Source organism: Chionomys nivalis, chromosome 21 (genome assembly GCF_950005125.1).
Source record: "Chionomys nivalis chromosome 21, mChiNiv1.1, whole genome shotgun sequence".
NCBI lineage: Eukaryota > Metazoa > Chordata > Mammalia > Rodentia > Cricetidae > Chionomys > Chionomys nivalis.
Window position 1 is genome coordinate 26,928,688 of NC_080106.1, and position 15,290 is coordinate 26,943,977.

The window sequence follows — 15,290 nt, forward strand, 5'->3', positions numbered from 1 at the left end:
AGATATCATTTTTATTGCTTCCCTATACCTTACTTCATGAAATCTTAGCTCCAGAAACACTCAGTTTATATATGTTAATCAGTGGACTGCTGGAGAATTTAACTGAAAAAAATTGCAGTCCTATATCCTCAGTCAATTGAAGTAGAGCTAGGAATCTAATTTAAGCAGACCCAGTCTGAAACATTTCATTAGTAATTTGGAAGCTGGATCAGAGACTATTTTCTCAATTCACTTTATTTTATATCTAGCATGTAATCTGGGGCAGTGTGTGGGCATAGATATTGTATGGGGACACTAAAAGTATTATGATACAAATTGTAACAAACAGTAAGGAGTAAATCATTAATCCATTTGGCCAGAAGGAACAATAAAGAGGGTTCCTAAAGCAGAGAGATCTTTTATTTAGGTTTGCTATTTGAGAAATGTGTGTTCTATAGATTGTCATGGATTCTTATAACACATTTTACTCAATATATTATTGAGTAATTATTCCTTCTTTCTTTCTCTGTTTTTATTTTATGGAAAATAGGTTTCTTTTTTCATATTATATATTCTGCATTTAGTTTTCCTTTCCTCAGTTCTTCAGAAATCCCTTCTACTTTTCCTCCATCTGGATCCATTTGCTTTCTCTTTTTTTTTGGAACATAAACAAGCATATAAATAAAACACAAAAAGTAGAAAAAAAACAAAGCAAGTCACCTGATAAGTTATCAATAGACAAATAACTTCCAAAGATGCAAGTGAGTTTGCTTGATATTGGTCATCTACTACTGAGCATAGTGCATGTCCTTAAGAATGTTGAGTATCACCATTTAGACTCTGTTGGAGAAAACTAATTTGTCATTTGTGAGTGATTATCAATTGGAGTTAGATTCTGGGTTGGGGATGAAGGTTTGTGTTTATTTCTCCTGTCAGTTCTAGTACCCCTACTGACCAAAACTCATGCAGGTTTGTGCAATCTGCCATATTCTTTGTGAGCTGGTGTGTATATCTGTCTTTCTGTGTTCAGAGAGTCTCTTCTCCTTAATGTTCTCTCTCGGTTCTCTCTTACAGTCCTATTGTTTCCTCTTTTTTCAAGGTTCCCTGAGTTCCAAGGACATCACATTTAGGACTGCATGTTTTCAGGTATCTCACTTTTTGCACATCATTTGATTGTGGGTCAGTATTTATTAGCATATACTGCAGGAGAAAATTTCTCTGATGATGGCTGAGCCAATTTATTGTTCTCCATTAATTTACAGAAAGATCCTGTTGCCAAAGATAACACTCGTATAACACAATGAACATAGAAAAATATGCTGGTGCCTAAATAAAGCCGTTACAAACTGGGTGCAGAAGTATTATTACTCCAGATTCTTGGGATCCGAATTGGCCTCTTCAAAAGGCAGATATTCAGTTTCTAGAAATTGGAACCCTATCTCAAGTGAAGCAAAGCACGAGATGGGTTGAATGCATAAGGCCAGAAGGACAGTGGGAAGGTTGAAGCCTTATGTAACTAATACTGCAGTGAATTTATAGGGTTGTGACTTTTGTATCAATGTAATACCCAAATTAACATTCCTGCAGTCCCAAAAATTTGTTTCTGAGGAAGATATTATAAGCTATTACAGACAAAGGACACTAGTAATTCAGCCTGTACAAAAACACAAAGCAACTAGCAAACCTTCAGAGGTACTAATGGCCCTGCCTTTAAAATGGATAACTAAAAAAACAATAAGGGTTAAACAATGGCCTTTAGCAGAAGAGAAGCTGCAGGCTTTAGAACAGCTGGAACAGGAGCAACTAGATGTTCAATGTATTGAAGAATCTACCAGCCCTTGAATTTTCTTGTATTTGTTGTTAAAAAGAAATCTGTAGAATAGAGGGTGATGACAGATCTTAGAGCTGTCAACAGGGTTATTCTATAATCTGGATTTCCTTTGCCTTCCCAATTACCTAAATGATGGTCTCTCATAGTTATTGATATAAAGGATTGTTTCTTCATTATGCCTTCACAAAAAGGACAGAGAAAAATTTGCCTTCACAGTGTCTCCTTATAATTCTCAGCCTATCAGGAGATACCAGTGGAGCATCCTCCCATAGTGAATGCTCAATAATCCCACCCTGTGGCAGTACATTGTCAGTCAGTCATTGGAAGTAATATGTAAGCAATTTCCTAAATCTATAATTTAGCACCATATGGATGGCATTTTGTTATCTGATTCAAATAAAGATACTTTAGAAAGAACATTTGAAGAAGTAAAGAAAGTTTTACCTAAATTGGGTTTACAGATTGGTCCTGAGAAAAATACAAAGAGGAGATTCTGTCAATTACCGAGGTTACAAAATAGGTTTACAGAAAATTAGAACAGAAAAGGCATAAATTAGGAGAGACCAATTGTGAACTCTTAATGACTTTCAAAGATTGTTGGGAGATATTTCCAGTCTACAACCAGATGTTGGGATAATACCTGATATAATAATTCATTTAAACAAAACCTTAGATGGTGATAAAGACTTAAAAAGTCCCAGAGAATTAATATCTAAAGCAGAAAAAGAATTAACAATCATTTAGGAGAAATTACAGGAGGCACCTGTGGGTAGGGTAAATCCAAATCTTAAATATAGTCATATACTGCCTTCCAGAATTTCCCCCATAGGAATTTTAATGCAGAGGAAAGATATCTTACAATGGATCTTTTTACCACAGAAACCAAGTAAAAAATTAAAAATTTATTTGGAAAAAGTAAGTGAGTTAAGAATAAAAGCTAAATTAAGTATCTCACCGACGCTAAAATGGCTCCCTTAATTAAGATATATACTTCCCTACTACCATATCCACCCTGCCTCCATCCCAACCTTCCCATTCCCCCCAAGCTCTCCCCATCTTCCCCTTCTCACTTTTGTCTCCCCATTTCCCCTTACCCCCACCCCATCCCCACCCCTAAGTTTCTAATTTTTGCCTGGCAATCTTGTCTCCTTCCAATATCAGAAGGACAACTATATGTTTTTCTTTGGGTTCACCTTCTTATTTAGCTTTCTCTAGGATCTCATATTATAGGCTCAATGTCCTTTATGAATGGCTAGAATCCATTTATGAGTGAGTACATCCCATATTCATCCTTTTGTGTCTGGGTTACTTTACTCAGGATAGTGTTTTCTATTTCCATCCATTTGCATGCAAAATTCGAGATATCATTGTTTTTTTACCACTGAGTAGTACTCTAATGCGTACATATTCCACACTTTCTTTATCCATTCTCTGTTGAGGGACATTTAGGTTGTTTCCGGGTTCTGGCTATTACAAATAATGCTGCGAAGACCGGCAATTATTAGGTTTAGACCCAGCAGAGATTGTAGTGCCAGCTTGTCCAGTACTCGCTCACTTTCTATGGTTCCCATGTCACACACCTGAGGTGGGGCTTCTTGTTCCTCTTCCATGAGTTTTCCCATTATAATAAAGAAAATATAAGTGGAATCTTTTAGTGTTAACTTGGGATTCCTTGACCTTTGTCCACACCCCAACATTTTGCCAAAGCAATATACCCATAAAACCATTCCTAACACCATTCTGCTGTATTATCATATTAGTTAAGCACCTTTCTGTTGTAATGTTCCAGTGTTTGTTTAAATAACTCTGTGATGATATACACAGTATAGTGCCATATATAATTATTCTGGACTATTTGTTTAATAACGCAAAATGTGTTACATTTGTTAAATATATAAAGGTGCGCTGCTGTTTTACCTTACCTACCTAAGGCATTTAAATAAATATCCGAATTATCAGTACTGCAAGAGGAGGTACAGGCAGAACTTCCATGTAGGGAGGGTTAAGTAGAAGGAGTAATATAAGCTCAAAGGAAGGGAGATGACAGGGGCCAGCTGGTCAGAAGTAGAGGAAGCAAGTAAGTAAGAGATACAGAATTAAAGAAAGGTAAAGAGCCCCAAAGCAAAATGTATATGAATAGAAACAGGTGAAATTAAGTTAAAAGAGTTAGTGGAACAATCCGAAGCTAAGGTAAAACATTCATAATTAATAATAAGCCTCTGTGTTGTTAGTTGGGAACTTTTTGGCAGCCCAAAGAAAATGTCAACTACAAATGATGCTAATGTGGGACCCAAATTTCTAAATAAGGTCTGAAAACACTGGAAAATAAGGATAGGCCGGGCGGTGGTGGCGCACGCCTTTAGTCCCAGCACTCGGAAGGCTGAGGCAGGTGGATCTCTGGGAGTTCGAGGCCAGCCTGGTCTACAAGAGCTAGTTCCAGGACAGGAACCAAAAACTACGGAGAAACCCTGTCTCGCAAAATCCAAAAAAAAAAGAAAAGAAAAGAAAAATAAGGATAGGTAGAGCTCCTTTAAGAGGTGCTACAATGAAGCAGAGCACTTGAACAGCTGGGATAATAAGTTAAGTAAAAACACCTGCCACAGCGTGGGCACTGACTGCAGTTAAATTTACCTCTTAGTTAAACAGAGGTCCCAGTAAAACATAGGTCTCAGCCAGGCCCACAGGCTTAAGGCTCTACTCCTAGGCACTAGGAGAGACTGGAACCAGCTGCCAGAACTACAAGGCTGAGGGCCTAGCTGCCTCTTAGCAGTTTAAGGTTTGGCTTACATTATCAGAGAATACCACTGATGCACAGTAAATCATGTCCAGACAGGAAAAAAAAAAAAAAAACCTTTAAACTGTGTGCATAGATGTTTAAGAAAGAAAAGAAAAAGGGTATAGAGACAGTCACAGGGGAAAAATCAATAGTTTAAAAATAATTGTAAAGTCCTTAAAGAAAGGGTAAAGTGACATAAAAATATTAAGCCATGTAAAGATGTGAAATACACAGGGAGTTTGAATGCTGTATAGTTCTTGGTTGACTTTGAAATTTTTGAATGGTTATGAATAAATGACAACTGTTGAGAGGATATAAACGGAATTCCTAAATTAAACTGGCCTAGATACTTTAGAAATGTCTTAACTTTAAAATGGAATTTACAAAATGTACTGCCTTGAGAGACGAGGCTCTGCTTGTGTTTTCACAGGAAATGAAAGACTATGGATTTCTTCAAAATAACTAGAAACCAGATTGATTTGGGAGATTCCCTTAAAATTAGGGCTTCAGACATAAATAAATAAATGTAGAAAATTACAACAAAGGTGATGTGTTTGTATGCTGATCACTTGGCATGGGAACAGCTCTGAGACTGGGTAAGACATGATAAATATCTTTGATCATCTATGTGGGTAAAAGGGGGATTTGAGAATTAAAAGTAATGCTTTTTAGTCTGTATAAAAAGCCATACAAAATAAGGCTTTTGATGAAGTTGTAAAAAAAAGAAAAGAATTGGAAACATCACAATGCAGGGTGCTAAGACCCAGTATAGTGTTCCTATGCATAGTTTGACGGTAAAAGTAAATGAGGGGATAAATGATCTAGCTGAGATTGACATAATGTTAATTGTTATTACTATCAGTTTGGTAATTAATATTTTCTCCTTAAAATACTGGTTTGATTACTGTGCGAAGTATAATTTAATTGATAGCCTTAGAATGACCTACTAATGAAAATAATAAAGATACTCATACAGAGACTGAGCATCTTAAAGTAGAACCTAGAGTTCCACATCATTATGAAACTAAAAAGGAGCAGCCTAAGGATATCAGAAACCAACCTTAATATTTACAGTTATGTTACCATACAAGCTCAACCACCAGATGATAGGAACCCCCCAAATTTATGAAGAAGTTAATTGGAATCCTGCAGAAATGTTAGATTTGAGAAAATTTAAAGAAGTAATCATTTTATATGTTTTGCAGTTGTCAAGATAAAACTACAAAGGTCACAGAATCTGCACAAGTCGGACCGTTTGAGAGCTAACAATGAAGATCTACTAATGACTTTTAATCTACCTTTGGTGATTTGCTCACAGTTATTGGTGCAGAATGTCATTATACCATGTTCCTTCTTCCGTGGTGTTCTCCCCAAAAGTGTGTCTCTATGTTCTGATTTTACTGCTAATCCAGACATAGTATGTTGGAGCAGAATTTAAAACCTCACCTTAAGTAAACTGTGAATTCTTTGTTTCTTATAAATTCACACTCTGGGATAGTATGAGTCAGACAAACACATTACCTAACGCATGTAAGGACAGTTTTGTATAAATAGTCTTCATGTCTCCTCAAAACTGGATTTCATGCTTGAAGCTTTTTCATGTGTTTTTAGAAACAACCCATGTTTAAGCCATACCTCTTCAACTCTCCCCCATCCATTCTATTGTTTCTTCTGTTTTCTGCTCTCCCTGACTGTGCTCCTTCCTTGTCTGCAGCTGATACATCTTACAGTGCTGTGCTGTTCTGGGGCGGTTTCTGTAGGCTCATTTATGCTCAGGAGAGAGGTTTTGTGGAATACATCACTTTTACCTATTTCAGATGATTAAATTTCCCTTATTTTCTTTGACCAGACCATAAATCCAGCTTTACTTTCAGGCAATTGCTAAATTGTTCTGTTCATATCTTTTGTCAAAGAATAAACCAACCAGTAAATTTTACCCAGGAAGAGAGTTTGTCTCATAAATTTCTTTTACAAACACCATAAGCAGTCAGTCTAGGAAAGAACCAACTTTAATTCATTATTTGTAGTCTATGGCGTTTTTTGTTTTTTTTTCCCAAGAAAGGTATTTGAAGTTCTGTTATGGTCAACTTCCACATTTCTACAGAAAGCCTTTGAATTCAGCACAGACCCAATTAGTATCTTCAGTGTTTGTTTCTTTTGCACATCATTAAAATTGAAATATTAAAACTGAAAGACTTGATTGTGGGGTTATTCTTAGCAGTTTTAAAACACAACCCACTTGTCATATACACTGAGGCCAAAAGACACAGTGTTATGGCAATAAGAAGGAGTGCTAATGCTTACTATCATCTAGAGTCAAAAAATGTTCACTGTAATAGCTGTCAACAGCTTCTTGTCTTCTCCAACATCTATCTTGAGATTTGTTTAACATCTGGTGTTTTATAGAATTCAGTGGAAGATAGAAATGAATAGAGGTTTACTTTTGTTTGGACTTCTGATCATATCATTAACCCTAAAGTTGATTTCATTTCCCACTGGTCTCCTTTGACAACCCTCCAGCTAGCTCATACATAGATCCTTTATATCCATGTTAGTGTTAAGCAAACTACTGCATGAACTCTTAAATTTTGCATGCACTGAAAACTTTTTTTTATAGAAAGGGTTATTTGACAAAGAAGAAATTTGTCTTCACAGCCGTATGCAATAATTAAGAATCCATTACTTAAGTAGCCCTATTACTGCCTAAGTGAAACAAATGTATTTCATTTTTATAACTCCATAGAAATTTTAATGGGCATTTTATCTGCTGTGTTTCAATTCTTAGTAGGAAAATGTCCCTAATCTTCACTATGGCATAGGACATTGCACAATTTATGATGGTCATCTGAATAGTAAAAATGATTCATCTCAAATCCTGTTTATAAATTTCTTAAATGATAAAAATTGAATTTACACATATAAAGTTTTTATATTGCCCCTGTGGATTTATAAACCAAAATAAATTTTATCCCACCAGCCTTGTATTCAGGTGATAAGTTTGGCTTAACCCATCTCTATTTATAATAAATTTATTATAACTGTCTTGTGGAAATAAATGGTCACCAAACCTTAATGTTTCTCTCTCTGTTCACCCTTTTCTGAAGTAACTACTGCCTCTTCCCCTTTCTTCTTCTCTTCTCTTTTCTTTTCTTCTCTTCTCTTCTCCTCTCCTCCTCCTCCTCTTCCTCCTCCTCCTCCTCCCCTTCCCCCTACCCCCCTCTCTCTCCCCTTCACTCTATAATCCCCTTACACATTAAATAAACTCTATACCCAAGCTCTCTCCACATGGCATATCTGTCTGTGACCTCAGGCCTCCTGCTGAGGCCTTGGGTGACCCACTACCACCCCTCAAGGGACAGGCCTCAGGTCACATTGATTTATGAACGATAACATTGGTGCTTGACTTGGCCAGGCTCTTTCCTCATTCCTTCCCACAGGTGGTTGGCCTGAGGCATGCAGGCACCTTGGACTTGGACGACTTTCCAACTTTCTTTTCCTGCTCCATAACTGCAAATGGTAAAGTCCACACTTTTGCTGATCTTTATCTCTGCTGATTCCCCACAGTTGAGGACTGAGATCTCCCTCCTCTTGTCTTGGACTGTAATCCTCTGGCCACTCAGAGTGACCCTAGTCCCCATCCTTTGAGCTGATGAGCCTGAGGGCAGCTTGACCTATCTCTTGATCCTCTCTATGTCTTACAGATGTTTGCAGATAGCTGGCCATTGGGTCTCATATCTCTCTCATGTTCTTGGCAATGAGGAATAGACCTAAAACTATCTGTCCAACATCCCCCCAAATCCTAGACAGGAATAAAATGACCAGCTACCCCAGGATGTGACCAGTACCCACCTCTCTCAGCCACCCCCGAGAAAGATTTTGATACCCATAAACAAGTAGGAAGCAGTGTTGAGAACCCGCCATGCCTATCCCCTCAACCTTCCATGTCTAACTCTCTGCCTTTTTATTATAAGAGAAATGTGGGGATTCTGTAATCTACTGGCATGTCCTTTTACCTGGATACCCTGTCTCTTTAAGAGACAGCCCCACTCATTCCCTTCCCACCAAACCTGCTCTCCAGCCTGATCTCTCTCTGTCCATCTCTTCTCTGAAGAGGCAGCTACTGCCTCTCTCTGTCTCTCTGTCTGTCTGTCTGTCTGTCTGTCTGTCTGTCTCTCTCTCTCTCTCTCTGTCTCTGTCTCTGTTTCTGTCTCTCTCTCCCACTTTTCCCCTTCTATCCTCTCTGTCTCTCTCTCTCTCTGTCTCTCTCTCTCTCTATCTTTCTGTCTCTGTCTCTTTCTCTCTCTCACCAATCAGAATATTTTTAAGGCACTCTTCAAACAATTAAAATGATGCATGCACAAGGGGGTGGTGTTTTCTAGAATTTCTGGGGTAGAATGTTGTCTGGATCTAGAATCTGTTTCTTATTTTAAAAAAAGCATTACAGCACCATGAAAACATCTTGAGGAACATGGTCTTCAGCTGTGAATCTCTGCAATCAGTTAAATTACATTATTTCCAATGCAGAGTGTTGAGATGAGCAGAAGATAGTGTTTTAGTTAACGTTACCATTGCTGTGATGAAACACAATGACCAAAAATAACTTCGGGACAAACACATTTATTTGGCTCATGCTTCCACATCACAATGGAAGTCAGGACAGAAACCTAAATAGAGCAAGAATCTGGAGGCAAAAGCTGAGACAGAGACCTTTAGAGGTGCTGCTTACTGGCTTGTTCCTCATCCCAATCTCAGCTTGCTTTTTTATAGAACTCAGGACCACCAGCCCAGGGTGGTCCCATACACACAAATGTGAGCCTTTCCACACCAATCACTAAGTAAAAAAATATGACCTATAAGCTTACACACAGCCTTTTGATCTTACAGAGGCATTTTTTTTCTATTGAGGTTTTCTTCTCTCAGGTAACTCTAGTTTGTGTTGAGTTGACACAAAACTAACCATCAGGGATAGCCATCACCATTCTGAAGGCAAGAGATGAGAAGGAAGTAACCAGTTCTAAGCCACTCTGAAATTTACAACATAGCATTAAGGATACAGACTTATATTTAATGACATGCCCTATATTCTGAATATACTATGACAAATATTGAGTCTCCTATGCTCTTGATAGTTGCTTCTATAGCTTTGCTGGTTATAATTCATTTCATTTCTCAAAAGATAGTGTCATGTGCTTGTAGTTCTCCTGAATTACTGTTTCTGATACCAATTGACAGCATCACCCCCCAGAAGGTATTGCTCTAGTATGGAGTTTCTGGATATATATTAATATTGGGGCCCTCTGCTTGGGTAATATACTAGGAGATAATACCCAGCTTTCAACCTTTGAGTCTAGGTACAAATTGTCACACATACATGCCCCCTAAATTCTCCTGGCTTCCAGAGATGACCATGCATAGAAAGCACTAAGACTTCCTACTGGTGGTCTCCAGTTAAGTCCCATGGCTCACACAGAACTCAGTAGATCTAAAACTCAGACTAAAAATGAATCTCATACCTTGTTACATTTTTTGGTGACATATTTGGTTCATGTTTGTCTAATACTCCTCTTAAATTCTGTAATAAATGAAAATTATATAATACTAAAACTTCATTTTTTGCATATCATGAGAGTTATGCTGGCTGCACTCTTGTGCTTTTTTTTTAAATTATTTCAAGCAACAGATTTTGACTGTTTGCATTAGCCTCCATTTTTAAGAATACTCATTGAGTTTACAACTTGTGTATACTGCATACATAACAGCTACAATTCAAGATAACACATAGCATAAGGAAAAAATAGGGATTACATAGTGATATTTGAAAATAAAGGATTTTTGCTTACATTTTCAGAGTTTGGAAAATATCTCCTAACTCATTTGCCCTGCAAACACTTTGATAAATGTGTCATAATTCTATAAGTATGATTCTAAACATCAGAAAAATTTTGGAGATTCCTTAGGTTCTTAGATAGTGACAGGCAAGCAATCATCAAATAAAGAAATCCGTTTCCAGTGAAGTTTTCCTAAACAACAGATTTAGCTGTTAAGAAAAATAATCTCTAAGTATTTAAGCACGAAAGATATCTTGTTACGGAAAATGCAGTATTTGTACAAGGATTTACCTGCTTCAGAGCTCAAGTTCATTTTAGCAGCTGTTGCACAGCCTGAGAGGGACGTAATCATGTTCATTATTTCATTTCTGGGTAAGACTCCAGATGTTTGACTGTAAACATATTTATATTCCCCTAAAATGTACATTATTCCTGTTTGGACTACAAACAATTAGTAGAAAGATTTGGCATTTGATACTGTGTTATTTTTAAAAAATATATAAGTAATTCACTCATTTGGGCTTTCCATAAAATTTTGATCATCTATCCTGTCCTATTCTATGATAAACATTTAAATTTGAAAGACAAAATGCAGACTTTCCTTCAGGGAATTTGCAAAGGATTAAGTTTGTCAGTTATTGACATATAATTTTTAACATATTGAAACTGAGACAGACAGAAGTATAAATTATCACAATTGGTACTAATATTTATACCAATTGTCATATCAATATCAATCTGTTTTAGCATTTGCTAATCTAGTAATATATACATTTTTTATGTTATTAGATTGTTTATGTTATCACTCACTTATTGCAAATTGAATTAATATGAAAAACTCTCCTCATAATTGAAAATTTATAAACTATAATAGTTCATGGTTGGCTTAGAATCTCTGCATCTGCTTCCATCAGTTGCTGGATGAAGGTTCTATGATGACAGTTAAGGTAGTCATTAATCTGACTACAGGGAAGGCCAGTTCAGGCACCCTTTCCACTGTTGGTTGTGGTCATTCTTGTGGATTCCTTGGAATTTCCCTAGTGTCAGCTTTCTCGTTAGCCCCATAATGGCTCTCTCAATCAAGATATCTCTTTCCTTGCTTTCTCTCTCTGTCCTTCTTCTATCTTGCCATACCATTCCTTCATGTTCTCCTCCTTCCTTCTCTTCTTTCTATCCCTCCTCCACTTCAACTCTCCCTTCTCCCACATGCACATTCCCAATTTTCTCAGGAGTTCTTGTCTATTTCCCCTTTCCAAGCAATCCATGTATATACTCTTAGGGTTCTTCTTGTTACCTAGCTTCTCTGGGGTCTTAGACTATATGCTGGTTATCCTTTGCTTAGAAGCAGAGATCCATAGTTATCACTGGTCAGAGCTTCCAGAGTTCAGTTGAAGAGATGAAGAAGTAATAATATGAGCAAAATAGTCAAGACCATGATGGGGATACTCACAGAAACAACTAACCTGAACTAGTGGGAGCTCATTGACTCTACTGACAGCAGGGGAACCTGCATAGGCTGAAACTAAGCCCTCTTAATGTGGGTGACAATTGTGTTACTGGAGCAGTGTGGGCACTACTGTCAGTGGGACTATGAATTATCCCTAGTGACTGAACTGCCTTTTTTGAACCCATTCTCTTTGGAGGGATACCGTACTCAGCCTAGATATTGGGGCAAGACCTTTGGTCCTTTCTCAAAGTGATATGCCAGATTGTGTTAACTTCCCATGGGAATTCTTACCCTCTCTGAGGAGTTGATAACAGATGGGGTGGATGGAAGTTAGGGGGAGCAGAAGAAGGGATGAGGAAGGGAACTGGGATATGTAGGAAAATGAAAAAAACATTTTAAAAATAAAGTTCATTATACTGTACACATTTTAGCCTAACTTTATACATCAAGGTTATGAAGAATGCCGTAGTTTTATTGGTTCACACAGTATACTGAAACTGGGTCTTAAGAAGTCCCAGCAAATCTACTTATAGATAAGAAGTGAAGTGATGACAGCATTGCTTAGGTCTGTACCAGTGGTACGCATGGAGTAGTAAGCAGGGCAGTTTTCCAGACAGCCTGAGTACAAGAAAAAGGGGAAGAATGGGTAAGAAGATTCTAGAGACAGCAATTCAGTAAATCACAAGAGGGGAGCTATGGATTTGCTAGTGGGCTAGTAAAATATACTAAGCTCAGAAAGAAATAGGTCAGGGGAAAAGTATTAAGTTTGTCTGTCACTTCTGCTCAAATAACTATAGCATCTTCTTCACACTTGTTTATTTAAGAAAATACTTATTTGCTTCCTTTAGTAAAAATAAGGATTGAGCTACCCCTTTCCAGGCATTTGTGTGTGTGTGTGTGATTTCTATCTTTTCAGACAATGGTGGCTATTGGGGGTTAAGAGCCCTAAGACACAATCGTGTCTGTGTATGTGACCTATTAAAAGCAACATATTAGTCTTAGATAGTATGCATTGGTATAGATTCTTGTATATTGAAACATATATAAAATTACTTTTGTATTACTGTCTAAAGTAATTTGCATATTGATACAAATTTGAAATTATATTTGTCATATTGTATGTATTTCTACTTGTTTACAATATTGTACAAACTGCCAACAGAGTGAAGCAATAAAGCAATCCTACCCAGCTATTACTTCTATGAACCATGACAATTATCAGAGTGATAAAGCATGCAATAACAAAAAATGGCACTTCCGTGTCAATGGCAGCCAATAGCTGTCTAATTGCTCTTAAGGGCCACTCAACAGGAGGGAAATGATGCATGTAATGGAAACCTAGCCACCTTACCTGGGCTAGTGTATTCATAGACCTTAGGAAAGAATCTACTAATGCCACTTTGCTAGACTAGCATAATTCCTTGCTATATTTTATCCTATCCCCACAGAAGCTTCATTTTATGGCAAATAGAGATCATCCCAGAAAACTATAAGTGAACACAGTGCAGAGATCTATGGATCATTAGAAATCCAATCACAAGGGATTTATACATATACATCTCATCTTCTGTATCGATGGCCCAGCGAATGTCACAGAAGAGGGGAAGGAAAGACAACAAAAGCCAGAGTATCAGGAAGTGTGCTGTGAAACAGACTTTACTAGAAGTGGCTACATAAACAAATCAGGAAAAAATTGCAGTATCAGTGAACATGTGACTTTTAATCTCTAATCCATTGTTAAAAAAGGTTTTGGGGGGATGGAAGTTACAAAGTTGTTTATGTGACCTATAATCTGTGTAATGAGAAATGTGCACAGCAACTTGACTAAGAATAGAGAGAGAATTTTCGAATTACCAATGGTTTCCACTGATCAGCAGAGTATCATGATTATGTAGGTTTTACTGTGTCTTGTTCTTTAGATATGGTTTACTATGCTCCAATCCTATGGTAAGTTGTGGCCATTCTGCAAAATGGGCTATGATATCCGATCTCAATCAAGTTACAGTAAGGATATATATGCATATGTATTATTCTAGAGATCTAATTAATAGCCCACTAGTTTCCAGATATGCTCAGTTTCTTAATAGTGATTAGATGTTTAGAGCATTGCATCCTTTTGACTTATATGCCATGACAATGTGAAAATACTAAATCCTTACTACATTTCCATGCTTTTTCTCAAGTTTTGATCTGCCACACTTTTATTTTATTTTATTTTAAAGATTAAGGTCATTCTCTTCCACTCCTATGCCTTATCCCTATGAGACAAACATCTCACTGCACTTAAGCCTGGCTGGTCTCAAACTTTCAATCTTCCTGCCCCCTTGCAATTGCTAGGGTTAAATTTGTTTATCACTATGTCTAATTTAAAATTAATTTCCACTAACAGATATGCATGTCTAAGTGCCGGAGAGAATGAGAAGTGTTGGGCCCATGTATGATGAAATGCAGGAAGTAGAACATAGAAATTTGTCTGTTTTTGACATGCCTTTGGCCATGCACTCACGAAATTCATGCTAATTATCAGATCTCTCAGCCTATCTAATATACCAATGCAGGCTGCTGTGGCTAAGAAAGACTTATTTTATGGTGATGCTATTTTCACTAAAGTAGAAAAGTGTAGACTTTGGAAGACAGAAAAACACACACACACACAAAAAAAATAGGAAGGTAGGAAGGAACAAAAAAGAAAAGCAAGAAAGAAGGAAGGGAAAAAGGATTGTTGAGTAGATGGGAGGGAAAGAGAGAAAGAGAAAAATACTATTCATAACCTGTTATGTGCCAGATGATATTATTTTGATAAGGTTACAATTGAAAATAATTTAGATTAAAATAAATGCAATACCTTGTGTTGGTTTGTTATCCATTATATAAACAGTCTAGTCTCCTTTGCAAAAAGCCATATCACTAAGCTTTCAAGAAACAGTAGATAATTTTTCTTAGAATATCTATTACTGTCATTTAAAGCCCATATTAAGTCTTTGCTTTGTTGGCATAATAACAATATCATTTTCTAATCACACTGTCTAATGTTTAAATTATTTATATAATTTATACATATCCAAATATAAGCAACCGAGAAAATTATTTAATTCTTCATGTAATTAGCATGTGATATACAGAATGGTGATTCAACAGTAGTAAATTACCATCACCTATACAATTAATGACAACTTTACTGTTGAACACATACCACTCATGTTGATAATTGAAGTTATATTTTTAATATATTACTGATGAGATATGGGTGACTGTGTCCCTGAAAAACTCAGATGCAAACCTGCACCACCCAATGTGTTGGTAGAAAGTGCTGTGGCCTTTAGTCAGTATATAGGACAAGAACTTGTGCTCATCAATGAGGGTAGGACACTCATAAACTGCCATATATTAACTTGTCTGTTCCTTTTTCTGTGTGAGGACAGATAAATG